The sequence below is a fragment of the Panulirus ornatus genome, chromosome 34 (genome assembly GCF_036320965.1).
Source record: "Panulirus ornatus isolate Po-2019 chromosome 34, ASM3632096v1, whole genome shotgun sequence".
Lineage (NCBI taxonomy): Eukaryota > Metazoa > Arthropoda > Malacostraca > Decapoda > Palinuridae > Panulirus > Panulirus ornatus.
The window spans coordinates 11,799,360-11,826,676 of NC_092257.1; the positions used below are offsets into that span (position 1 = coordinate 11,799,360).

At 50.7% G+C, this 27,317-nt stretch overlaps 1 protein-coding gene across 5 annotated transcripts in view; it reads left to right on the forward strand.

Moving 5' to 3' along the window:
• The window catches only part of Tmem131 (Transmembrane protein 131), a 329,859-nt gene that overhangs the window by 199,975 nt on the left and 102,567 nt on the right, over positions 1 to 27,317 (forward strand). For 2 of the 5 annotated variants that reach the window (XM_071682328.1, XM_071682331.1), the window contains exon 1: positions 26,343 to 26,420. The exons of 2 other annotated variants lie outside the window; for them this stretch is intronic. The gene's annotated coding sequence lies outside the window, so the exon portion shown is untranslated. Of the gene's footprint in view, positions 1 to 26,342; positions 26,421 to 27,317 lie in introns of those variants that run through there. One more of the 5 variants, XM_071682336.1, reaches the window with a different exon arrangement.

Sequence of the window (27,317 nt, forward strand, 5' to 3'; positions counted from 1 at the left end):
CTGCTCTGAGTTGTTCGAGGTTGTGATTATGGTTTAGAACTTCATAAAAGGTGTTACCGGACTCCGCCCGCCTGACGTCACTTCGCGAGTGAACAGTCGCCTTTAGCGAGGCTGTATCATTAGGAATACAGCCTCGTCAAAGAACCTCTCCCTCAGGAATCCTCGTTTCCCTGCTACTGGAAGTAGCGCAGCGCTGGGGAGCAGGAGGCTTTAGAAAGGGAGTGACACTTAGAAGTCTTTTCTGGAATTGGCCTTGTTGCATCACTTGTAAAATGTTTGTATAATGAAACTTTCCTAAAGAAAACGTGAATTAACTGGTAGACTTAACTAAAGTCGGCCATAATCTTTGTGACGACGACCTGCACGTATGCTGTCGTGTTGTGTTCTGTGTGTCCGTACTTGTTATGGTCATCAACGAGTCTCGTGCGCTAAGATGGATCGCTGGGGAACAGCGTAGTTAGTTTTTGGTGCTTCAAACTGTTATTAGTGCCTGCTGTTGGCGTACCTTTTTATTTTATTTCCTTACCCTGGTTAACTGAGGCAAGGTGGAGTGGCGTCGTCCACAGTAACAGGGAATCTATTGAACAGCAGACGATATGTCGCTGTAAGGATGATTTTTAATTTGTTTACACCCCCCTCCCTGCTCTCTCTCTCTCTCTCTCTCTCTCTCTCTCTCTCTCTCTCTCTCTCTCTCTCTCTCTCTCTCTCTCTCTCATGCGCTCGCACGCTGGCATTTAATCTCACACTTCGTAATATTTTAGATGCACGTCAGTAGTTTTGGGAGGTAATCAAAGTTACTTCCAGACGTTTATCCATTTTGCAAAATATACAGAGTTGCTGGGAAATTGCAGACAGCCAGGCTGTGGGCGAGGCATGAACCTGCTAGACAAGTTAGAATTGCTTCCTTCCTCGCGCGGCAGAAATTCATGAAATCTAAACTTAGTAAAGATACGGTAAAGGTTAGACGATGAGAGGAGCGTAGTAGCATGGTTCGGTGTATGAGAGGCGCCATCACAGTGCGGGCTGTTGGCTGGGGTAGGGGACCCGAGCAGCTACCTCGTGGAGTAGTGGAGTCTGTACTTTGTAGGATTTGAGGCTGGCAGGATCAGGAGGGACTCGGGGAGAGGGATGGAAGAGGTTCGAGTCTAGGGAGACAGAAGAAGGAAGGTGTGGGTGGGGGAAGAGACCCCGGGAGCTGTGAGGTTATAGCAGTAGACGCGGCAGCCGCAGCTGCACCAACTCCAGTAGCCAGTGTGGGTGTTTGTGCGTGTCGGTGATCGACCCGCGACACCTGAGCACCACCGCCTTATTTATGACACTGGTCCATGGCCTCATCCTCACCTGTGTCCCCTCACCACCACCTACCTGACCTATGCTCGGCTCCCCGGAGCACCCATACCTTGGGTATTGTCGGCCACCATCGTGTCAACATGATGTAGTGTGTGTGTCAGCCATAGTTTGCCACACAGCAGGACCCGTGTACGGGTGGGACGCGTCCCTGCAGATGGGGCAGACATGATCCTCGCGTGTACTACGAGGGTTGTGGGTGTGGTGGTCCCCGAGTGGGTGTTGGTGGGGGCAGGCAGCGAGACCCTCCCTCGTCAGATGTTTTCTAAAGGATCTTTTTTTTTTTTTTGCCCTCCTATGACCTTCCGTCCGGGTCAGAGGTCAGGTCAACCTGGTTTCTCCACACATTTGAAAGTTGTTCCACATGGTCTTAGGGTTACGTTCGCTCGTACTATGAACTGGTTTTGTTCTGTGTGTGTGTGTGTGTGTGTGTGTGTGTGTGTTTTGGATTATACCACATCTTTCTAGATTGTTTGGTAGTCTAGAAATGCAGCTTAATCGGTAGTCTGGAGAGATAATGCTTCGGGAACACAGATTATGAATGTCTCCTGGGGTAAAAAAAAAGTGCGGCAGCAGCACCGGCCTGGCTTAGCAGGGCAGCAGATAACCTAGCAACAGAGTGACCTGCTCTATTGGCCGGGAACCACCTCCACATAATTTGGCCCTTTCGACTTTGACGGCCAAATGATGCAGCTCTTGACAGATACTACGAAGGAATTTGTCCCATAAATTCAGACAAGGTGGCTAGGTTATGGCTAGGGATCTGAGGCTTGGGTATGTAGTTGCAAGGGCGGGCATGGGTGGCTGGCTAGCTGGCTGGTCCGCCCATCAGGAGGGGCAGGGAGGGTCTCGAGCCATCTTGGCCACTGGTGGGAGGTTGACGCGGGAGGTTACGTAAGTGTGAAGTGCGTCGCATCCAGATGGTGGGTGCAGCAGGCTCCTCAGGTATGGATACTGGACGTTGATGTTATTATCAATATTCAGCCCCTCGAGCACGACGGTACAACACTTGAACACGACGGTACACTAGACCACGACATTACGACACCTGAACAGTACGGTACGACACTAGAATACGACGATACGACACTTGGGTAGGATGACCTGGCCTATGGCCAGACCTTTTTAGGGGCTTGGCTTAAGGACGCGCGCGCGCGCGCGCGTGTGTGTGTGTGTGTGTGATGTTGGGAGGCTGTATGTACTACGCCTGTGACCCATCCGAGGGAAGTGGGTTTGGAGTCATGATGATAGATAAAGATACGTTATCTTTGTGCCAGTTGACAAGGGCCCGTGATGGGCCGAAACTCAGTCGGAAAAGATAAGGAATCATATCTCGGAGACGTGCAGTTTTATCTTCATCCTGAACGCTTTTGCTGCGTAGTGTGATAGCCTGTGTGGTGGTCACATAACGTGGTGTTTTGCTTCTCCAAATGTTGCACATGTTGGCTTGTTTCTTGTAGTGGTGCACACACACACACACACACACACACACACACACACACACACACACACACTGGCTTGGTTCTCGTACTGGTGCACCTGTGGAGGGTCGACTGTAATAGAGATACCTGTTCACGAGAGGAATATTTTAGTGTTGAATGCATGAGTGATGAGTGTATCTGGCGCATTGTGATGAGTGTGTCGTGGGCCGTGAGTGAGTGAGTGTATGTGGAGCATGTTCCTAAGTTGTGGTCGGCCAGTGTTCGTGTACCAGTGTGTGGTTGTGTGGTTCATGGGTGAGGTAGTAGCGCCCCCGGGTGATTGTGGGGTATAGTGTGGCGAGCCGTGTATGTATGGTTGGTTCATGGGTGAGGCAGCTGCGGATGATGCGCAAATAGTGACTGAGATAATGTGGCTCTTAGATAAGAGGAGGATGTGATAAGCTGGTGTAGGCAGGTACTTGATCGGGCCTTCCCTCTGTTATCACAGAGAACGCGGCCTTCCCTCTGTGCTGGCATCCGCTCAGTGGTTTTAGAGGCGATATACTATCTGAGATGCTGATAACTGGCTCCTGTCTTCAGGTGCACACACACAGTCTGTGACTGCTTGTGGCCTGAGGAACAGCTGGATGGAGACTGGGGGTTTCAGTGGAGCAAGTGGGAGTAACTTGCCACCGTTGTGTTGTGATGTAGATATGGCTCGTGTGGAGGGAGGGATCTTGTCTGGTGTGGACGCGGGCTGAAGTCTGAGTTGTGGTTGTGTTCTTACAACTGTGGTGCCCATTAGTTCTTTTTCTACAGGGAATAGAGTTACGAAATGTCCCAGTGGGTGTACCGAGAGAAGGTGTATGTTTGGCAGGGCTCTTGTGTGTGTATATTCATGTTTTGAGATGGTGTGTACGTGCAGCGGTAGTCTTAGATGTGCATGTGTGTGTGTGTGTGTGTGTGTGTGTGTGTGTGTGTGTGTGTGTGTGTGTGTGAATCAGATTGATTGATATTCGCCACAAGAGCGGTTGATTTATTGTGAATTCCTGTCCGTCCTGTGGGCAGTGGCGCATCACAGGAAACATAGTACACAAAGGTCGCGGGACCGGGCCTCACTGACTGAAATACACTGTGGCTTCCGTAGTGAGGAAAGCGTTATCGTGGTTTGGCCAACGCGATGAATATTTCGGCAGCTTACATGGTCAGTGAAGTTTAGAACAATTGAACCACAGTGATTGGAGCACGTAGCAAGATGTACTATTACAAATAAACTATTCCCACTACGTAACCTAATGATACAACTCAGGTATCAGAGGTAGAACATTCTTATGGATGTGATATTTGCATGTATCTTGTCATGTTTGGTAAGAATCATCTCTGAACTCGCTCATATTACAAGTCAAATATGTAATGTGTGGACGTGTATGCGTACATGTATGTATGTCAGGAATGTTGAGTGTGCACGTTCATGTCATGTAGGGGCAGGCTATCCATCGTGCGGTGGGCGTATTGAGTTACTTTTTAGAGGAAGGAGTAAAGAAGGAAGCCGTCAAAGCTTCATACCAACGTGTGGCACAGCTCGGGGGAAAGATACAGGCTGGCACAGAGTGTGTAGTGTAATGGAAGCCCAGACGAAGTATTAGCTTTACGATAGACAGTGTCTTGTTGGTGACGCCCCACCACCACACCCTGGGTGAGGGCACTGTAGTGCTCACCTCAATTTTTCCTCTGCCCCTGTCGCTCACCCTCCCTACCTCGGCGGCCATCTATCCCTCCCTACTTCGCTAACCATTACGTAAAAGCGGCGCCGTGTGACGTCTCTCTCTCACACATGCCTCGGGACACGTAAGTCCCTTGAAGAAGCTGTTTTCTTTGTGTGTGGTTCCCAGGAATATATATGTTCCTATGTAAGACCAACTGTGTATGACGAGTATGATAAGAGTCGGTCAGATGATGATCCAGTCAGCAACGATGGTCGAGGCCAGGCTCGGCTATCGATCTGCCGCCCGCCTCGCCGTCAGGGAGCGGTGCATTACAATGCACTGCTCCCTGATGCGTCCACAGATGGTCCTGGTAACACCAGTAGCCGGGTAAGGCGGTGGCCTTGGGTGCTCCTTTTTTTTCCAAAGCAGTGTTTTATACCACCCCTCTCCACCACAGTCCACGATGGCGTCTCGTAGTAAAACTGGTAATTTCTTCCTCTGTCTCCAGAACTTGGTGGGTTTTAATGGCAGAATTGGCTCAGTTTTCAGCTGTAGGTACAGCAGTAGGAAGTGATTTGTTTCTTCGGAGTTTATAGTTTTGCAGATTATAGAGGAGACCTAATTTTTTACACGATAAAGTTAGAGGAGCCTTACGTATGAAGTCAAGTGAGTTTAATAAGTCAAGTTACTCAATAAAGCCAGGTGAGCGGTACGTGATAAAACCACGATAGCGATACAGCCTTGTTTATGATAACGTTGGTATATCGTTGCTTGTTTGTGATAACGTTGGTATTTCGTTACTTTGTAGTACAGTAGATAATAATGATGATGATGGTAGTGGTGCGTGCTGGAGGCTGCCTGCCCGTGGATCGTTTTACGTGTTGAAATCGCGAGTTCCGGCCACACAATAGCCTCGTGCATCTGCCCCTCCCGGGACAATGAGAGATGGGCGTCCTGCCTGCCAGGGACAATAAGGTATTAGATCCTGTGAGCCAGTGGGACAAAAGAGACGCTCCTGCTCATGGTGCTTATTGGGTCACTTGTACTTCCTTGCCTGGCTGACTGGCTGGCTCCTGTGTGTGTGTATGTGTGTGTGTGTGTGTGTGTGTGCGTGTGTGTGTGTGTGTGTGTGTGTGTGTGTGTGTGTGTGTGTTTATGTGTGTGTGTGTGTGCGCGTGTGTGTGTGTAAACAGTAATATTCAATTTGCTTCGCCGTGTTTTTTTCCCCAACCACGAACCCCTCCATTCGAGACCTGGAGACGTGATTAGTTACGTGCTGGGTGGGTACGTCAGGCTCCGGTACCTCTTGTGCGCGGGGAACCTTTGCTCCTCCTGAATGACGGGCGTGTGTGGTGGTGGGGGTGGGTTGGGGCGCGGCAGAGGGCCGACCGTCCGCCACACGCTCAGGCGGTACAGGAGAGGTTCGTAGAGGTAATGCAACCGCGACATTTTTGTAGCGATGCTGTGTACCCGGCCAGGGGAAGTCCCTGCACCTCCTGTGGCGTACGTATGGGGACGGGAGTCCACATGGGACGTGCTCAAGTGGGAAACATGGACATGCAGTTGTATGATGCTGGCGTTGGAGAGGCTGTGGTCACGGACCATAGTACACATCAAGGCCCGGCCGTAATTGAGATATAGAGAGGTTAATGAAAAGGAAAAAGTAGAGACAAGAGGAAAGTATTTACGAATTGTAAAGGAAGTAAAAAACCTTTCTTTTACAGTTGCCAGGTCATAGTTATTGGGAAAGACGTGAAAGGGTAGAGAGTTCCAAAGCTTCGAGGTGTAGGGAAAGAAACAGTTATCAACAATCCCCCCGATTGCACACTAGCAGCCAGCTCTCGGGAGCAAAAACCAAAGTAATACCTATAGAAGAGGAAAAGTGAAGCAACATTGCGGCATAGGGCAAGTTGGTCAGGTTTTAAAGTTATTCTGGGGACTTTACAAGTCTGACCGTTTTCGACTCAACTCTGGCAAGTAAGGATGTAGAGAGAGAACCATCCCAGATGTGAGAGCAGTACTCCATACAAGGACTGCTTGAACGAAACGAAATTTCGACTTATAAGAAGGAGTCCCACTTTCCTAGAGGCAGACTTAGATATTTCCGTAATGGTGGCTTTGCAAGATAGAGTGGATGTTACAGTAATACCAAGTATGTTCACCGAGTCAAGAGGCGGAAATACGGAGCCGTCAAAGGAGAGGGGACAGTTGTGAGGAATTTTTGATAAAGAGATGGGTAGAAACTGGGTCTGGGATGCATTAATCATATTGCCTCTACGCCACTGACATATCCTGTCCAAGTCTGAGTTTACTGAGGAAGTTGTGTGGCGACGAGATGCAGAGCGAGTGAGAGGAGGAGGAAGAGCAGGAAAATTGAAGAACGTGGAGGAATGCAGCTTTGAGTCGTCAGCGTGTGATTGCATTTGGTTATTTGTGATGGAAAAGAAATCGTTGGTAAAAAGGAGGAAAAGTGTAGGACAAACAGGTATCTGTAATGCTCGTGTAGGGCGCTAGTCTCGCATCTCTGCCTTGCTCGATGAAGTGATGGATGTATTTTCCTCCAGGGAATAGTCCCTCGTAGTTAAGGGAGAGGAGGGAGAGTGAGGTAGGGATGACGACAGGAAGGTGTGGTCGTGAGCACTGCCACACCACCCCCACCCCCACCACGCTCACTCACTCACGTGTAAAGTCAAGAGTGATGATGGTACGTGCTGGCCAGACCTGCTCTGTGGCCTGTCTCATGGTGTAGGTGTACTGCTGGCTGGCTGGCTTGCTGGCCGGCCGCACCGGTCTCTGGTGTACTGAGGTGCACGTGCTGTTGCCTCACCGGTCGTCGCACGTGTAGCCTTGCCATGCGGTGCTCATGTCCCAATCTAAAACATCAAGCCACTGAGTCAACCACACGTGAGGATTTACCTCAGGGTTTTACACACACACACGTTCGTCATTTCCCGCATTAACGATGTAGCACCAGGAACAAACGAAAATATGGCGTCATTCGCTCACATCCAGACTCTCGCTAACGTGTATAATGCACTGAAGCCAAGTTCCCCCTACCTACAAACAGACCCCACGTATTCGTATGTGTATAAATATATGATCGTATGTGATCTCCACGCCTTTTAAGCATAAAGATATCCGTCACACAGGTATGGCTGTGTTAAAGATAATATTTACTGTACTTTATGAGCGTCCAACATTTTCCTGTTGAGTTGGGCTGTACAACGTGCACGAGTGCAATTTCGTCCTTAGTTCTTGACCAGGTCTTCACTGAAGGCTCGTGTGTGTGTGATTGACCGTCGAAGTCATCAATAATGAATGTATTCGCTAACTAATTCTAACGAGGGTTGAGCCTTCTCTCTCTCTCTCTCTCTCTCTCTCTCTCTCTCTCTCTCTCTCTCTCTCTCTCTCTCTCTCTCTCTCTCTCTCTCTCTCTCTCTCCGAGTCATGGTGTTTTAATCTCACTTGTTAATATTAAACAGCTGATCCCAGAATACGTGACGGTATAAGTTAAGGGATGTGAGGAACGTCTTGTGGTGCGTTGCCAGGTCTGATTTGATGTCCTTCCTGATGTACTGCGACAGAGCTCCGGTAGGCATGGCTCTTTGACGTTGATCTGTGCCATGGGTAATGTGTGGTAGATTGTCTCTTGTTTTCGTCTGGGGGAGAAGGAGACAGACGTATTTCCTGCTCCATGATCCTAACGCGAGACGACACTGCTGCGTCTTGCTTGGCGCAATAGATGGACTGCTTTAGATGGGGCCGGAGCGAAACCTTTGTACGAGTTTCTGAAAGTTTTGGGAAAACTGCGTGTATATCCCTCGGGTGTTCCAATCACAGGATACCCGTTGCGACCGTAGTGTGTCCCAGGTCTACACAATACAGCCGGGGAATTATAAGACAAAGTTTGCCGGGGTTGCGGCCGTGTTGTGTTGTATTGATGGTGGGGTTGGTGTTGCGTGCGTCTCGTGGTCGTGTGTTGGAGCCTCCTGCCACAGACTGGGCGGGGGAGGGGACACTGTGATGGTGGAATACAGCTCGTCTTCGAACTTCCACCTGCAGCCGATGCTTGCAGACACACGCTCATGCATCCACACGTTGATTGTTTGTGAGGGTGGGAGATGCAACCACTGTGGCCCACTTTACTGTCCCGGGTGCTGGGGTAGGTCATGCTGGGGGAATGATACGTGAATACATCGGGTAAGGATGGTTTAATCTCATGGCAGTTGCAGAACCACGACTGGATCGAGAGTCCGAAGACATATGGATGCGCTCGGGAAGAAAGAGAATGATGTGACGTTACGCAGACTGTGAGGAAGCCATTGTCAAATGTGACCATATTGTCTTAGACCGGTTACAACTAGAAAGACCTGTGTACAACTTCATCACTGATAACGCAACGCTGTTCAAAACTACAAAATTCCGAACAGAAGCGAACATAGAGTTACGGTCGCCTCCGCCAGGCAGGTGGCAGGGTCGACCTTTACGAAGCGTCCGTCAAGCTCAGAGATGCTAACAACACCCAGATGATGACGCGCTGTAGGGCACGAGTGTTACCCGGGATGGACTAGTGGCGTGCGTCAACATCACCATCCTTCATGGCGGGCGGGCAGGATTGCGGAATTAGAAAGTGTTTAAAGGATCCTTCACGACGACCCCTCCAAGGAGACAGTTACCAGGCATCTCATGCTGATGGTAACGACTGTGAACGTTGAGGTTGTGGTCTCTGGGGCGCAGATGGGATACGGTTGTACATGCCTGCCGACTGCGGCCTTCAGTAATATGATTTGAGCTGGGGAGCGAGACGCAAGCTCGGTCCGAGACTTGAGTCGTGGTTGACAGCGACCATGGTAAGGTGTGAGTACTGTGCTTAATGCTCGGTAAGTGTTATCAGATTCCCCGATGTGTAGTATTGTCTGCAGTTGTGTGTTCATACCGTAGTTGACGACGTCGTGTGGGTTGCCAGTTCTGTTGTAGCCTCTGGTGTGTGTGTGTGTGTGTGTGTGTGTGTGTGTGTGTGTGATGCTGCTGCTGCTGGTACCCGATGGGAGTAGCTGTTTTCCCATGAATTGTAATTGTAATTGTCTTCTCTCGTGCCTAAAATAGGTTGTAGTTTTCTCTTCTGCCTAACTAACCTGGAGAAGAGGTTGTAATTCTCTTTCCTGGTCCACCGGGAAAGGTATTGTCGTCATCAGCTGACGTGGAGTTGTAATTTGGCCCCAGATGTACAGAGTTGTGGCTGTCTCTGTTGCCGTGTGGAGGAGAGAGTGGTTATAGAGGGTGGGTGGGTCAAGGTTGAGGCTAGCGTGAGTGTGGTTGAAGGCGTGATGTAGGGGGAGGGTGGCTCAGATATTGCTAGCCTACCTCCTTCCCTCCCTCCCTCCTCATGTTTCGCAATGGCCGTGAGGGAGGAGAATGAAAGAGATGGGCGTGTCCGTGATCTTGCAGTGCGAGGACGCGTTCATGTTGGCCGTGTGTAGGTGGGAGGGTGGGGCGGGGCGCGGGTGTTACGTTGGTGTCGGCTGAGCGTGGTCGAGGCGTGCGTGCAGAGGATGGGTCTTAAGGGGTGTAGGCGTGAAGATGGTAGGCAGCCGGCCGGAAATATGTGATGTTCACGTGAAGATGACGGATGGACGGGATGACTGTGTGGGCATCGCACATATACCCTGCCATCCTCTCTCTCTCTCTCTCTCTCTCTCTCTCTCTCTCTCTCTCTCTCTCTCTCTCTCTCTCTCTCTCTCTCTCTCTATGTCTGTGGAAGAAACGGCAAAACAGATTCCGCGAGTACTCCAGTGAACAGTGTGAAGACGTCGCCGAACTTAAATATTCGAGATCCCGGCCCTCAGCTGGGGAGGGGGACACTCGGGATGTTGTGTCCTTCAGGAGAACACTTCGACCCCAGGAAAGTCTTGGGGGGTGTCACCCCAGCAGTGGTGATCGTGGCAAGTTGTACGGGGCTCGGGAACGCAACAGACTAGTGAGGACAGGCGGTGAACGCTACGAGGAAGGCTCCTGCACCAGGGAACATGACGTCGTAATTACTCGTCGGTATGTAGGTCCAGTGGTGGGGGACAGCAGGGTGGGTGGGGTGTAGATGGGGAGAGCGAGGTACGAGGAGGGTTGCGGGAAGGGGAGGGGTGGTGGCTGTTGCTAGGTAAGGTTGCTGGGGTGGTTGCCACCTGCCTGCGGCGGGTTATTGCCTGCTGCAGGAGGGAGGGGCTTGGTGTGGGGGAGCCCGCCCCGCCCCAGGACCTTGGCGGCTGCGGTTATTGTAACCCTTGTGACGTCAGGGGACCGGACGGGACCCACGCCCGTCCTACACGGGCCAGACCCAAGTGTGATCACTGCACGTCACGACCCGCACACGGCAGTGATTACGGTGACACGTTTGAGAGGCGGCGCATGGTGGCTGGCCCGGCCTCTCCCATGTACCCAGGCTCGGCGGCGGGCGGCCAGGGAGGTGCGGCCTGGCGCAGGTACAACATTATATAACCTGATGCCTCCACCCTCCCTCCCCACAACCCTCAACCTCCCTACTCTCATCCCCCACCACATAATGCATCTACGCCACCCCCCAACCCACCATCCCAAGCTACCGACCCTCGCTCTCCATCACTGCCCACCACCCCCCAATCATCACCACAACCACGTAAATGTTAGTGGGTTACATGGTGGGTTACACCCCACTTCTGCTGTGTGCCGAGATGGTGCACGTTGTATACGGGAGGAGTGGTGTCCGTGCCACGTACCTGTCCCTCCAGAAGGCGTCGTGCTGTTACCCCCCTCCAGCAGGACACGCCCGTCTGAGCAACAAGTCTGGGAGCTTTGCTGAAAGGCATAGTGAGGAACGACATGGGAACATTGATGGTGCTTAAGGGAAGAGCAGCAGGAGGTACACCCGTGGTACCTTAGGTGGAGCAGGAGGTACACCCGTCCTGCCTGGTGGGGAGAGGGGAGACAAAGACCTTTGTGGTTCTCACCTTCATTGACTCGACAGATCTTTTGACTTGGTCAACCATAACGTGACCATCAACAAAGCCATCAACCTTGGGCTGCGGGAGAGGAATCATTCCATGGCTGGCAGACTTCCTCGGTGAGCGTCGTCAGGCTGTATACGCCTCCGAGGGGGCCATCTCCACCTTCCAATACTCCCACCTGTAGCGTCCCACAGGCTGTATTGTGGCGAGGATCCATCTCCACCTTCCAGTCGCTCACCTGTAGCGTCCCACAGGCCACAGACATTGGTCCTCTTGTGTTTCCTTGCTCTGGTTGATACGTTTGCTCGGCGGAGACGTGTTGACGTTTCTGAAGTCGGTATCGGGGCTCACATGGCAACACCGCCTTCCAGAACTCCCTTAAAAGCCTTCAGAACTGGACCACTGCCAGCTACATCGCCGCCACCCGAACTAAGACCATTCAAGCACGTTAGCCATCCTTCCAGCCGTGTCCCTCCCCCTCCTGTCTCACCAGGCCCCAGTCCCCTCCAGGTCGTCCAGCCCACCAGGCTTCTCTGTGTCACTGTGGACAACAGACTTGATGTGGAAGGCATACGCCAGTTCCATCATCCAGATCGTTTAGCTAGCGTTCCTGCATCGGTCGTAAGACTTGAGTCACTTTGATTCCCAGCACCTGACCTCCCACACTAGTCCCACTCTACCCAGACTCCCCTGTCTGGTCCTCCTCCTTCCCCACCTTACATCAGGGACCACTAGAAAAGGAACTAAACACATTGACCATACCGACTCCCTCCAACCATCACCTGGATCCCGTGATACGACGGTTGGGATGAAGCTGCCGCACCGTTACGTCGCTCGCCACCGTCATCTGCCACAGGAGATCCCACGTCCCAGATGTGCAGGTTGGCACCCCAACCGTTGCGGGCCCATCCGGTTTTAAGACCAAGCCCGTCAAAGCCACTGTGAACATCATCAGTAATTAGTATACTGTACGTTAACTACTGTGTCTTATAATCGTATAACGACTGTCTTCCTAACCTGGTTTTATGGTCCCATTTGTTTCCTGGATATGATTCAGCTCAGGCTGCAGTTGGACTCTCCTGCCCCTCCACATTATTTTCATTGTTTATATATATTTCTCGTATATATATATATATATATTTTTTTTATTATACTTTGTCGCTGTCTCCCGCGTTTGCGAGGTAGCGCAAGGAAACAGACGAAAGAAATGCCCCCCCCCCCCCCCCCCCATACACATGTATATACATACGTCCACACACGCAAATATACATACCTACACAGCTTTCCATGGTTTACCCCAGACGCTTCACATGCCCTGCTTCAATCCACTGACAGCACGTCAACCCCGGTATACCACATCGATCCAATTCACTCTATTCCTTGCCCTCCTTTCACCCTCCTGCATGTTCAGGCCCCGATCACACAAAATCTTTTTCACTCCATCTTTCCACCTCCAATTATGTCTCCCTCTTCTCCTTGTTCCCTCCACCTCCGACACATATATCCTCTTGGTCAATCTTTCCTCACTCATCCTCTCCATGTGCCCAAACCACTTCAAAACACCCTCTTCTGCTCTCTCAACCACGCTCTTTTTATTTCCACACATCTCTCTTACCCTTACGTTACTCACTCGATCAAACCACCTCACACCACACATTGTCCTCAAACATCTCATTTCCAGCACATCCATCCTCCTGCGCACAACTCTATCCATAGCCCACGCCTCGCAACCATACAACATTGTTGGAACCACTATTCCTTCAAACATACCCATTTTTGCTTTCCGAGATAATGTTCTCGACTTCCACACATTCTTCAAGGCCCCCAGGATTTTCGCCCCCTCCCCCACCCTATGATCCACTTCCGCTTCCATGGTTCCATCCGCTGCCAGATCCACTCCCAGATATCTAAAACACTTCACTTCCTCCAGTTTTTCTCCATTCAAACTCACCTCCCAATTGACTTGACCCTCAACCCTACTGTACCTAATAACCTTGCTCTTATTCACATTTACTCTTAACTTTCTTCTTCCACACACTTTTCCAAACTCAGTCACCAGCTTCTGCAGTTTCTCACATGAATCAGCCACCAGCTAGCATGTATTATAATTGTTGTTTGTCTAGATTTGAATGTAAATGGAAGTCATTTAGCCAGAACAGTGCAATAAAGAAACTCTCATTACTGTGCCAGTGTTGGGGCAGGATGTAAACAGCTGAGTGTTGCAGCCCCCAGTGGCTGCACCTGAGCTGTGTTGGGTATGATTTTCCACCTCTCGCGTCTCTTCCCACTACGGGACAGAACACACACACTGCACAATGCTGGAGATGTTCAACCGTAGAGTAAAGTTGGACCAGTATGAGGTGATTCACTCCCAAATTGCGCACACACACACACACACACACACACACACACACACACACACACACACACACACACACTTACACACTGTTGCACACGGTGACCCTGCGCGGGGTCGGCCGGAGATTCATGGAAGGAAAGCGACCACAGAAACCACGTATGTAGTAAACACCGCATGGCTCACTCCCCAGGGAACTGGTAATCACCCAAGAGTGTGTACTGGTTACCCAGTCATGAGCGGGAGTCCCTACATGTTTCTGACATCTCGCATCACAGCCTGGCCTCCCTCCTCTCATGAGCGCTGTGGCGATAACGTGCCCCCTGCATCCTCCCTCGGAGCCGGGTTCCGGGATTTCAGGATACAGAAATAAATGCAAAACTCGACCAGTTTGGGTCGCTTGAGGGAGGGATGGAGGGAGGAGGCTGAATTCCGCGAGTGTAAACAGAGAGAGAGAGAGAGAGAGAGAGAGAGAGAGAGAGAGAGAGAGAGAGAGAGAGAGAGGTGGATCACATACCATAACACTCGTAATCTCCAGTCTTTTTCGGTGACAATGGGAAACCTTAACGTGTGTTTTAAAACTCACTGCCTGCCTGATTCAAGGCTGGGGTGGAAGCTGGAGTGGTCGTAAGGTCTCGTGTGTGTGTGTGTGTGTGTGTGTGTGTGTGTGTGTGTGTGTGTGTGTGGGTATGGGTGGGGGTTTGACCTCACTGGGATGGAGATCTTTATAGGTTGACATACCAATTAAAAAATGACTCTAGTTTTAATACGGTATTTAGCTTGGCGAACTGGAAAAATCTCTTTTAAGTTTGTATGCTTCCCTCTGTGGTTGTGAGTTTCTGGTTAGGGTAACGCGGAGGACGAGGCACTGCGCCAGGCAGGTGAGGAAGCAAGCAGTTACCAGGTACACAGAAGCAGTCACCGTGTGTTGCCGAGTTTGTCTGGTGACATCTGGATCTTTGTGTCACCAGGACGAGCTTGCTGTGGTTCTTGTTGACTCGTGTGTGTGTGTGTGTGTGTGTGTGTGTGTGTGTGTGTGTGTGTGTGTGTTGGAAGCTGTCCGTGTGAATCATTCAATGTTGGTCGTGCGCTTCGCCCATGTTTGTATCGTGCGTTCGTTCGCATCGTCTTGCTTCACCAAGAGATAATGAAGTGTCGCACGGATCGTTCGGATGTGCTCTGTGCACCCAGTGTGTTTGCTCTGTGTATCCTGTGTGTGTGTTGGTGTGTGCTGTGCGCATCCTGTGTGTGTCCGTGTGTGCTTTGTGCACCCTGTGTGCGTGCGTGTGGCGTGGTTGTTGTCATTTCCTGTGTGAAGTACGAGTGTATGGTTGAGTATGTGGGTCAGGAGGCCACATGTGTAGCTCGCCGGTTACCAGTCATCGCCCCAGCAAATGACTCGGCTATCCTATACTGCTGGGGATGACCTCGTCTTTTGCTTTTATCCCCAGGCAACAGTAATGTCCGCCTGGCGGGCGTACACAGGATGTGCCATGCTACACCCTGAATGCATGTGCAAGACCCGATCCCATAGATTGAGGCATGAGCGGGACCCGAACCCACAGCTCACTGCGTGGGAGGCAAGTCGTCAAACCACTGGACCACCATATAGGTCACAGTAAAACCAGGTCACACTGTAGATCGAGAAGGAAGGGAAGATATCCAGTCCGATGTGGGTTTATGTGGTGATGTGTGGATCACGTGAAAGATGACCTTACGTCATATTTTTTAGAAAGTAAGACAAGGGGTCCAGGGTCGGGTGTGGGTCGGGGCGTGTGAGCCTGAGCGTGGGTTTCAGGCCAACGTTTGGGCATCTTGTGCCAGACCTCACCAGGTGGACCATGGAGTGCGTTACGGCAGATCATGGTGTCACCTGCTGCTACTCTGTTAACGTAACGTTATAATGTAGGCAGTTGTGACGTACCAAATCCTGAATCACAGTGAAAGTGGCCACTGGACATATTCATGTTCAGACCATCAGAAAAATTATGTAAGATTCTGTCATCTTTCCTTCCAGAGGAGACTCGACTCCAGCAGTGTGGGAAGCATTACTATTCCAGTCAGTGTGATGGTCCATCTTAGATGTATCTGGAGTGGCCAAGAGAGTAGCGCCTGCGGTGCGGGGGGGCCACTGTTGCGTTGCAAGGTCAGGGGTGAGATGTGCCGGAGCGCACTGGAGTGTATCAAGGTCAGGTGGGGTTGGGTGGGGCGTTATGCTGGCCACGTATACAGGAAGAGGTCAGAGTGTACAACACTCCTCCTCCTCCTCCTCCTCCTTCCAATGTACTGTGCACCCTCCACTGTCCCGATCACGGTACACCCGCCACTGCCTTCACTTTCACAGAGAATCGTACCTCCTGCCTGGCTTTTCTCTCTCTCCCTCCCCCGGGGATATATAGGTCATGGATGTGCATCCCCTCCCCCCAGACCTGCTTTAAACGTCCTCACATGTAGTGCAGATATTTAATAGATTATGTTAAGGTGTTCAGGTATGTACTGCATTTGTAGAGTCGGTAGATCTTATGTGTCCGTCTTTGGTAGTGACGTGCGTTTTGGGGGCAGCATTATCTAGGGTAGTGGCTCCTGTAGGGGTCTGCACAATATATGTGTCGTGGGGTAGAAGCTCCGGGAATATAGTTGTTACCCTTTGTACTGTAGCAGCCGTCACCCGCCTGCAGCAGCAACACTGACGAAGGTTATATGTATGGCAGACTGCCATTGCTGTATTATTCAGGCCAGATTCCCCGAGTCATATGTACGTGCGTTGGTGATCGGTTGTGGCAGTGCTCGCGATGCCCCTGTCTCTTATGACGGCCTTACCCATGGACGTCCCCGTCTCTACTAGGCCTCCGTCTGTCCCCTAGCGTTCCTCCGACCCCTGTGTAGTGTGGGAAGATTTGATTCTTGGATTCTTCACTTTCGTTCTGTCCTCTTACAATCCGTGCAGAAATACTTCACAAACGCAAGGTGCCCCCCTTCCGTTCTCTTCCACTGCCGGCTGTTGTTCTCGGAGTGAAGTATGGGGAGATAGCCTTATAGCTGTTCTATCTTGACCTCATCCACTTAGGTATAAGATAACTTATGATATAACAGGGCCAACGGGCCATCTGTTGTTCGTCTTTCCCACGTACCTCACACCTCCCAGACAAGGTAGAACTTGTGTTCTTATGTCGGTGCCGCATCCCTCGCTCCCCCCCTCTCCCCCCATTAGTACGATCTCCTCCCTGTCCCTTCCCTCCCTTCCCCTCCCCTTCCACCATCCCAGTACTGCTCGTCCGGGCCCTCAATTACCTAACCGTACCCCCGTCCTAGGCTACCTTTCCCATTTCCAGGCTGTCCCGTCTCGTCTCATGGTGTCCCGTCCCTTCCTATGCTGGTCCAGTCCGTCCCGTTCCCATTCCCGGCTGCCCTACACGACCCTCTAATCTATAAGGCTGACCTTGGCTAGGCCGTCCCTGGTTGTCCCAGTACGGTGGTTCCCCGGCCCATCATCGTGTGTTGCCATGCTTACTGCTCGGGGTCATTATGTTGCCTCATCCTGGTGAGGTACAGCCCCGCCCAGCATCACACCGCCACGCCTCGCGCCCTCCAACACACACACACACACACACACACACACACACACACACACACACACACACACACACAGACACACACACACACAGACACACACACACACACACAGGCCGGGGATGGCGCACCGTCTGTCTGGGTTGCCGCCACCGTCACCATGGAAAGACTGGGAACATTGTGGCAGCGTCGAGAGGTACCTTCCTGCAGGGCCCGAGGCCGACTATTTGCTTGAGCGAGTTGACGGGCAGACACGAAGACATGACCCAGACCCAAGCGGTGTCGGTGTCTTGGATGGCAGGAGAGTGGATGAGGTCACTTCATTAACCTGTATTTAGACAGTAGGTCAGAAGTTTGGAGGAGATTTCTTGGGAAAGACAAGTGCGTGGGTTGTGCGCCTCCCGCCGCTGCTGCCAACGCTCACAGTACCATCGGATAACAACAGTGAGCACTGTTGTGGTCCCCCGCACCGCCAGTGTCTGGATCTTGGGCAGTCACGAGTGACGTAAGATGAGTTGATCCTCGCGTTATCCTTGTGATTAATATTTATTTTGTTCCTCTTGACAACTGCTGGTTTTGGTGGTGGTGGTGTCGGAGATGAGTCACCCGTGTGCATATGGTCACCAGTCGTGTAGGGGGCGGTGGTGTGTGAGTCAACCTGGCTGGCTTGTCCCTGTGTTGACCTGTTTAAGGTGTGCTTTCAGCGTGGTACACTTCGTTGTTGGGGTCGCCAGCCAAGCTTGACAGACACATGGGGGTCGCTTTCTCCGTCGCCGGCAGTCGCCGTTCAGCCTCTGATGCCTTAATCTTGCTCACAACTTGAAGGAGATACACTTGATACTCCTGGGATTCTACACAGTTGATGTGCGTCATGTGGATGACTCAAGGTCACCTGACTTATAAACCTGTGTGGCTTTCGAGTTATTCCCTACATATAAAAAGGATTAGCGTGGAACTTTTCAGTGCTTCCCTAAAATGAAGAAAGTTCCACTTTGGCCTTGGAACTTAACACATGTTTTGGTCATTTGTCAAGAATAATTTCATTCCATTTATTACTTCAGTGCCAGTAACTGTGTTGCACCGTACACTGTGTTCCATGAAACACACACACACACACACACACGCACACACACACACACACACACACACACACACACACACACACACACACACACACACACACACACACACATATTCCCCAGATATAAAATTAATGGTCAAATAACATGTTTCTCTGGCGACCCCTGACACAAGTCCTTGTACCCCACATACACCCCTGACCTCCTGTGTTGCCACAGACCCCGGTTTCCCTTGGCATGCCCTTGAGGTAGAAGACCCAGAGACTTGCCTTAGGGCCACGCGAGGGGTCCTTGTTGTCACAAGCCCGTAACACGTGTGACTGACGAGGCCCGGGGTATTGTTACGACGGCCCATCAGACGGGTTTCGAAAGTAGGTGAAGAATTAGTGTTTATTATCGCGTGTCAACCCCTGAGCCGCCACTCCTGTAGAACACACGTCGCAATAAGCTACACTGTATATCATCCATGGTCGGTGGTGATTGACAGACCCTGTGTACACATACACATCTGTTTATTGACAGATAGACAGATGGAGAGGAAGGAGTGATGCTTAAGGCGTGGACCGAGTGGTAGTACTGGAATCACACGCAGAAATAGATAAGGCAGATAGTATAATGTGTCATGGTTCTGATACGTTATCGTGGGGCAGCATGCTACCCAGGAGGGGAGGGTGGGATGCTCACCAGTGTGGGGCATCCCTGGTGGTGCTCGTCCTCCCACCTACGTCACCCCAGCACCTGCCTGACCCTCACCTGCTGGTGATAACGACGCAGGGGCGACGAAGGGATCACCCCAGTGTGGGTCAGTGAGACCTGGACGCTCAGATATGGAGACCCCCAAGGGCGTAGGTGCGTATGAACTTAGGCCTGCTGATCCACCCAGTCAGTCCCTGACGCCATCCGTTGGTCTTGCTTATACGCCCTGTGACTTGGGTCGTAGCCACCCAGTCAGTCCCTGACGCCATCCGTTGGTCTTGCGTATACGCCCTGTGACTTGGGTCGTAGCACGACACGTCTGCGCTCTCCTCTCTCAGGGACCATTATCTACCCGGTTCATAATGAAGACTCCACGTTGATGCCTGACGCGACCCACCCTCGCTGAGGGCGACATACTTCTTGTAAGCGTGTTGGAGTTATGGATCGCCTAGTGCCACGGTGGACCAGATGTGGCCATGATAAACCTCGGGTGCCATAGGTAACAACACACTGTAACAGAGTCGGGTCCTCGTTCCTGGGAGTCGTCTGTGAGGAAGCGGACGACGCGCCCTGCACATGGCAGCCACAGCCGGACGCACGGACGTCCTTGGCCATTTTCCCACGATAACCTCAAGTTTCCTTTCGTGTCTTGACCTGGTGCCCCTGTTGGCTGAACCAGGTCAGGTAGGGCCGGCCAGTGTGTGTGTGTGTGTGTGTGTGTGTGTGTGTTGAGGTTACAGCAGTGGAGGCCAGGGTCTGCTTGGGGTGAAGGTGAGTGTGAGAAGGTATTCGTGATGTGCCTGGACAGTAACTGTGGTTCATACCGTACTGGCTGATGGATGGACACACTGACCCGCAACTCGACACACTTTTTTTTTTTTTAACAAAAGGGCGGTAGTGTACGCGGCGTGGCTGTAGACCTCCAAAATCATCGTATACGTAAAGTAGAAGATCCTGCCGGAGGGTGCTTCCCCCCTCCTTGTTGATGACGTATGCCTTAGTATAAACAGACTGACATGGATTGACTGCATGGCACTGTGACAGCCTCGGAAGTGCGTTATTGCTCAAGCTATTGAGTGTGTCAAGAGTCATAAAGTAGATGGTGACACAGAATGACAGAGGGACATTGTGTGTGTGTGTGTGTGTGTGTGTGTGTGTGTGTGTGTGTGTGTGTTTGTGTGTGTGAGTGTGTGTGTGTGTGTGTGTGTTTTGATGACAGAGGCAAGACTGCGTGTTACCAGAGGAGTAGCGAGGAGTCTTGTGAGGCCGTGTTGTACCATGATAATGGTGGGAGGTGAACTTGTTGACTGATCCCTCATAACCCCCACTGTGGGGTTGACCCACACCACTGAGGCTCATCAGTTCCATAGGAAGATACGATAGGCTCAACCCCAGCACTGTGGCCCTGGGGTTGACCCGTCCTACTGCCAGAGCTGTTGGGTGGCAGGAGACGAGGGTTGTGTGGCGACTGTGGGATGCGACGCGTAAGGTGGACGGCCGCTGCCGGACGCACTTGACTTGTATCATCAACTCGTCATGTTTTTGCCTCGACGCATGGAAGACATTGCTCTTCACTGCCATTTACTTCATCATCAAAGGACAATCCTGTCATGACCCGTTGAATTCAGATTCTTTTTTAATGACATGCGTGCACGTGTCCTGGCTTAATGTAGCTCCTCTGTCACGTCAGCTATGCATTTAGTGTCTGTTATTTTATTCATAGTCTTTTGATTTGCCGTTCCTCCCCAGACGGAAATATCTGCTTTATGCTCAGAATTCATTTGTGGGAATCATATGAGTGGTCTGTGGCACCTATTGAAGATGATCTTAGTCTCATTACGCAGTACGGAGGTAGTTGAGGAAGTGTACGTAGGGACTGCAACAGACGTGTACACTCGTGGAAGAAGCGTACGCATGTAAATATCACCAACATTACAGAATTGAAAAGAAAATTATAATGACAGTAAAACTTTGGTGAGAAGCTAGGTTGTACGAGGATGAAGCTCCCTCCCAGAACGAACAAAAAAGGTATGAAGAAACTGTGTTCAGAATAGCAGAGTTCCTCTTGGAAGGATTGCTATGGCTGTGGTAGAAAACGGAGGTTTACGCACCGATCCCGCATTCATCGGCTGTTATTGTTCTCATAGAAAACGAGGTTACAAGGGTCGGACCACAAGTTTGCAGGACTAACTACGTCTAGTGGACTCTGTTCTGCCGTGGGTTTTTACTGCAATGCAAGGGCCTCAGAGCACTTGCTTGTCCCATTGTGTGCAGACATAAAAGTCGATACCACATCCTTGCTGGAGGCGCATTGTTAATGAGACCTTGCTAATGCAGTTCATTGTTTTTAATATGTGTGTGTGTGTGTGTGTGTGTGTGTGTGTGTGTGTGTGTGTGATGAACGGGTTGCAATTAGACTACGTGGCCAGCTGATTGTCATGCTGCCTAATGATGGTCTGATGGTCATTGAATTAAAGGAATGTTGTGTGCATGACACACATGTATTAAGACTTAAAGACTTGGCTTCTCCGACTTAGAAGGCTGTTAGGAACCCACTTGGTTGAGACAGCACCACTTGGTAGAATATACATCACAGTAAGACATCACACCTGCCCTAGGAACCCCTCCTCCCAATTCTACGTGTGGCAAGCTAGAACTGCCCACTGAGACGCCACTTTGTAAGACGGTCTCACAGGATATGATGCTTTCCTGAGTTAGCCACTAACAAGAGATCAGTGTCCGTTAGTACGGACTCATCAGCAAACATTACACTACTAATTGAAGTAGTAGTTGCCGGACCCGTAGTACATACGAGCAGTCCGTAGTACTGTACTCACTGGTAAGATAAAAACTTATGTTAAGGTATCGCCCCACGTAGGGTCGGGACACCTGCGTAGATACCACGACCAGGTCAGCCATAACCACCTGGTAGGACAGCGCCACACGCGCAGATAATGCCACACACACACGCGCGCACACACACACACACACACACACACACATACACACACACACACACACACACACACACACGCACCTATGTACTATGTAACTCTGTTTTCCATTTCCAAACTACGTCCTCGCCTTGTCCAACCCCGTTATTCTGTAACTACTTTGTGCATATTTCTGCCGTTGCTTTAAAGTGAAATGCAGGAAAAAATATTTGAACCTTGAATATTTTTGTTATAGGTATTGTGTTGACGTGAATGTGAGGTGATCATTAATCCTTTATTTTCTTCTGCAGGTGAGTGTTGTGTTGAAGTTCACACCTGTGAGGGGAGGCGAGGTGATGCACGGTAAGGCCTCCTTGGGTGTAGAGTGTGTGTGTGTGGGGGGGGGGGGACCGAGAAAACTACATTAATCACGACTGTGTCAAGCTGTGACGTGGGTTGACCCTGTGTTAGTTATTAGTCATTATTGTGTCTGTGTGGATGATATGGTCACCAGGCAAACATACCAGGTGGTCGCCTACGATCACACAGGTAAGTGTACATGTTGTATCTTTCTATTATCTTTTAAGACATAAACCTACCTGTATATTTCTTCCTGTGGGAGAAGCACAAGAGATAGTGGGTTGCCTGACGACCCAGAAACCATTGGGTGATGTACACCGGAGGGACAACATCCGCCTCGCTGCGGGCAACATCTCGGAACATCCTCCACACAACGAGTCCAGGAACCTCCAGGGTTGTGGCAGGATGTGTGTGGGGGGGCGACTGTGCCGCGCGTATTCACCGCCGCCTTTAAGAAATTGTCATGGCAATTGTGATCCTGTTGACCACAGGAGGAATTCACCGTATGAACATGTGTGGCTTTGTCAACACCACACACACACATATAATATATATATATATATATATATATATATATATATATATATATATATATATATATATATATATATATATATATATATTAAGCGTCTACCTGGCTCTCATTGATCCTGGTGCCGGACGCTTGCTGTGGTTCTGTGTGTCCTCTGGGGTCATTCCTGTTGCATGTGTTGCTGTGGTGTACAGACGTGTCCTGACGTCAACACTAAAGTATGGATTGCTACTGTTGACCCACATCACTACCCAGTGATCTGGTGTGGCCCAGGTCACAACGCTGCCCACAGCACTCCCCTGGTGTGTCCCAGGTCACAACGCTGTCCACAACACTCCCCAGGTGTAGCCCAAGTCAGTGCTGTCACATCATCATTGAGCAACATGGGTCTCAGGCCTGGACCAGGGAAGGCGAGACATTCTGCCTTGCATGGAGAAAATGTAACGTTTTCTCTTATGTATATTGATCAGTTCTGTGGGAGAGGGTGTCAGCCAGAGGCTGTCCACTGGGTCCATACAGAGGCGAGGGGCTGCTGGTTCCCCCAGGGAGGAGGGGGGTGTTCATACCACGTGGGCTCAGTACTTGACCTTAATTTATCTCGTCTGACCTTTGATATGGTCCTTCGTGCAGCCCTGGACACCGACACGCCTTTGTTTTGGGTCGACACTCGGACACTCGGTGGAGCCCCGCCCCCGATCTCTTCTTTCAGCAAGAACAGATCAAGACCCACTGGGTGCAGACCCATGGATGGGGGACCAGCCTGCTGATTAGGAGCCACTGGTCGCAGACCCATGGATGGGGGACCAGCCTGCTGATCAGGAGCCACTGGTCGCAGACCCATGGATGGGGAACCAGCCTGCTGATCAGGAACCAATGGGCGCAGACCCTTGGTTGGGACCATCTTCCAGAGGACGACATCATGCATATATTAACCAGGTCACCCCGACCTGTGTCCGTGACGCGCGCCCAGCACGCCCTAGCCCACCGTCACTTTAAGAAAAAAAAAAAAAGGAGAAAATGTGTAAAAAGTTTTGCATACGGTTTATGGCATACCAGAGGCTCTGAGTGAGTGCCAGGCTGTAAGTGCCAGACTTATGATTCACTCCTTTGTGTGTGTGTGTGTGTGGTGTGGGGGAGCCTGGGGTTTGCGTGCTAACTGGTAGTACTGCGGCTGGGTGTCTTAAGGTATGTTAGTGGTCCAGGAGAGGTGGGTGGCACACTGGTACACACTCAGGAGGGGTGGTATCATGTGGGGACAACACTTAATGGAGCTTCGTGACTTGCTGTGTGATGATGCGTGTGGATACAGAATGATTTAGTGAACACTAATGATGAATCATTAGGATTCGTTGTAATTAATGGAATGGTATATGTACTCAGGTATTTAATTAGTAGTTTCAGCTGGAGAGAGGGCCCTGCTTTAAGTGTCATGTGTGGGGAGGTGCCCCATGATAAGTGAGAGCTATCAGTGGGAGCTGGGAAGAGGTTCCTGCTATCAGTGGAAGATGGAGAGAGATTCCTGCTGTCAAGATGGGTATAGTGCCCTGGTAGCGGTGGCAGCTGTTGGGGGTCCTGCTAGCAGTTCAGGTGAAGTGTGTGGGGATCCTTCTGATATCCTGCATGGGTGTGCATAGGAAGGAGTGGTAACGGGGGATCTTGTGCTCCTTGGTGACGGTATCTGCTGGAGGATAGTAGCATTAGTAGTGACCTGAGGTCATGAAGCGGAAGGGCAGTAGCTGCCGCCATACACGAGGCTGTAAGGATCCCACTGGTGTGTCTGAAATATTTCTCGAAGATGCTAAGGATCTTGTTAGCAGTACCACACGACTTGTTAGGGATGGTGGGGTCATCATCAAAAACAAGAATCCTTTACCACGAGGACCTGGGGAACTTGTTAGCTGTGTGTCTCACCTGATTAAGGACCAGAGGAGTTCTGCTTGCTGTCAGAGGCGGCAGTGTGTGGTGGGGCGGCAAGGATGTATGTGTTCTCTGTCGGATATCACGATACCTGTATTACAGTGGACACTTGACTTACCCCTTGTCTTTAGAAGCAGCAGGAAATACGTCTTTCTGATTACTGCTGTACCAGCTTCCGTGACCTGCCTAGTGTCGGGTAGGTGTTGTGCATGGAAGGTTATGTCTTTACCTTGGTTGTGGACAGATGTAGGTTTAGGAGGCTGTGTCTGTACCTCGGATGTAGACAATAGTAATTAATGGTTGCCATGACGGTGTCAGAGCTGCAGGGACTTAGTTAAGACAACAGACCCCATTCACCTACTAATTAAACGCCCTGAAGGAATGTCCCCAACGCCGTCGTAAGCCTCTCGGAGCTCTGGTTCAGTAGGTAAAGAGAATTGGCTTTCGATTAACATGGTTAAAAACTTCTGGGTAAGCTGTGTATGTTGGGGGGGGGGGGGTAAACATTACAGGGAATGTGGAAGTTTGCAGGCCACCAGCGTATCTTTCAGTGCCAGCACTGCACTCCAGGTTATACCCACCCATAAGGCTCTGCTGTGACGTATGAACGACTCGCATCTTGGTCACTCTGTGATCCCAGAGCAACTCTCAAATCTTGGTCTTCTTATGATCCCAGAGGAGCTCTCAGCTCTCTCTCTCTCTCTCTCTCTCTCTCTCTCTCTCTCTCTCTCTCTCTCTCTCTCTCTCTCTCTCTCTCTCTCTCTCTCTGAGCTGAAGGTCAACGCCGGACATATATTTTTTTTGTTTATCTTTATCAGGCTGGCCCAGCTTGTTGCTGGCGTCTTGCCACAGCAATGTGGGAAGACCAGGACACGTGTCACGGTTACTGGAACTAATGTACCGACGTGTCCGTCCGTCTCGGCCTGTCCTCAGCCACCTAAGATATATCGTCGAGTCGAAAACTAACTGATCGTCAGAATCATGAGGCAGGTTGTTACTGTTATCCTTCATTATGTCTGTGGCAGTGTACCACACAGGGATGGGTGGGAGATTAAATGTAAAACGTGCGGGATGACCTACTGTCAGGGTCATCCTTGAAACGAGGTGACCCTTGACACGGGATGAACCTTGACTCTGGTTGTACCTTGACATGAGGTGAACCCTGGCAGTGGTCGAACCTTGAGACGGGATGAACACTGAAACGGGGGGAACCTCAAACACGGGTCGAACCTTGAGACGGGATGAACACTGAAACGGGGCGAACCTCAAACACGGGTCGAACCTTGAGGCGGGTGTTGGCTCTGAGTGTTACGGGAAGATAGCTGGGCGAGAGGTTTAGTAGGGAGGGGGGAGGAGAGGAGAGGCATTATTTCTGGTTTTTGTCGTCCATGATATGAGAGTTTCCTGTGTGTGTGTGTGTGTGTGTGTGTGTGGAAGTGAGACACCGCCACACAGTGACAGTAGACGGTGGAGAGTGTGTGAGAGCCAGTGCTAGCCAGCCAGCCAGCCCGCCGCACCTTCAGACCGTAAGTGTGCTACTTGTTCTATACCTTGGCGCCCTGCTACCCCACGCCCACCCTTCCCCGCCTCCTGAGGTGCTGCACAGGTCACGTCCCCGACACACAGAGGTGAGGGTGTCTGTAGCGAGGCTGGCTGCTTGACCACCACGGTATCATGAACGCTGTGTACTCGACCTGTCAAGAAATTAACCCCAGTTCTTGTGTGCTCGATCTGCCTGATTTGACCCCCGACGCCTGTGTGCTGGACCTGCTGGACTCCACTAGTTACGTCTACCCACTCTTGAGGCATGATCGTTAATTACTACCGGTTGTTAGAGGCCAGTTGACAAGTTATCTAACCACCGAAGTACACCATCATCTTCACTTGTGTGACAGGTTTGGCCTGTGGTCTCTGATGCCGGCTTATATCGAATACTGAAGAATTTATTGACTGATATGATCCGCTTTACCCTCATTATACGTGTTGATTATCCAAAATCAATCAGACGTGTCAGACGTGAAGGACTGTGTCGTAAACAGTGTTACGAATCAGATCGTTAATTTTCTATGTGATTTACAGTATCGCTGTAACATGACGGTTACCATAGGTTTGCCACCAGTGGACGACAGGCCTATTAAGCAATAATTTCTGAACGGGAATTTAGTCATATATTCTTTTAAGTATTAGTGTTGCAAGGGAAAACTTTCCAGCGAACTTCTCATGTAAGAAGCGACTAATGTAAAGAAGAGACAAAAGTGAAACCAGCTTCTATAAGTTCTTTGATTTGTTCCCTGAAAAGACATATCAGGACCTGCCGTTTTGTTTACTGTTATTCCATTTAATGTTGACGGTGTTATACACGTGAGCTGTGTTCCAGAATGTGATCATCCGGCAGCTCAGGGACGGCAGGTAAAGACAAGTTT